The following is a 1,217-nucleotide window of genomic DNA, read 5'->3' on the forward strand; positions in this document are numbered from 1 at the left end:
ATCATGTTTAGAGAGAGGAAGGGAGAGGGAGAGAGAGATAGAAACACTGATGAGAGAGAAACATCATTGATCTGCTGCCTTCTGCTCACCCTCCTTGGGAATCAAGCCCATAACCTGGGCATGTGCCCGGAGGGGAATCACACCTTGATCTCTTGGTTCCTGGGTCCACGCTCAGCCGGGCTAAGCCACCTCTTTAAAGTAGAGACTTGCAGAGCGAGACAGAAGCTGGCAGGTCAGTACCAAGGTGCCTGAGCCAGAGGAGGTGGTGGGTGGTGGGAAGTGGGGGCACCCCTGGGTTTCACTGCTCCCTTGCTGTGGCCCTGCCCATGCATCATCATTGAACACCAAAAGCAAGGGCAGATTCCCACAGTGTGGGTTTCCAATCTTGAGGGGAGGAGCCGACACGAGATGAAAGGAGGAGACTTGGGGCAGAACCTGGGGTGCAGGAGGAAGCTGGCGGTGGGCAGAGCAGCCAGGCTAGGGGAGCAGGTCCCACGTGCCAACTTTCACTCTAAAAAAAATTCCCTCTGAACTCTCTTCCCCCCCAAAACTTCTTCCGGAGCCTCGGACCTCCCAGGGGCCTCGCTTCCCTGAGATCTTGGATTTACTGCCTCAACTCTTCCCAAGCCCTTGCTCCTCTGCTGCCAGATGCTGCTTCGCAACTCAGTCTCCACCAGTCTCCTAGCCGGTGCTGCCATGCTTCCTTTCAGTTGTGGCTTAGACCCGCAGCACTCATTTCATTCTGCCTTATGTCTAGCTGGCTGTTTGTATGTCTGCTTTTCCCACGCACCCAGAAGCTGCTTAAGAGTAGAGCCCTGCCCTCACTGGTTTGGCTCAGTGGATAGAGCCTCGGCCTGTGGACTGAAGGGTCCTGGGTTCGATTCCGGTCAAGGGCATGTGCCTTGGTTGCGGACACATCCCCAGTAAGGAATGTGCAGGAGGCAGCTGATCCATGTTTCTCTCTCATCCCTCTCCCTTTCTCTCTGTAAAAAATCAATAATAATAAGAAGAAAAAAAGAGTAGAGCCCTGCCCTCACTGGTTTGGCTCAGTGGATAGAGCCTCGGCCTGTGGACTGAAGGGTCCTGGGTTCGATTCCGGTCAAGGGCATGTGCCTTGGTTGCGGACACATCCCCACTAGGAGGTGTGCAGGAGGCAGCTGATCGATGTTTCTAACTTTCTATCCCTCTCCCTTCCTCTCTGTAAAAAATCAATAAAC

The sequence above is a fragment of the Myotis davidii genome, unplaced genomic scaffold (assembly GCF_000327345.1).
Source record: "Myotis davidii unplaced genomic scaffold, ASM32734v1 scaffold355, whole genome shotgun sequence".
Lineage (NCBI taxonomy): Eukaryota > Metazoa > Chordata > Mammalia > Chiroptera > Vespertilionidae > Myotis > Myotis davidii.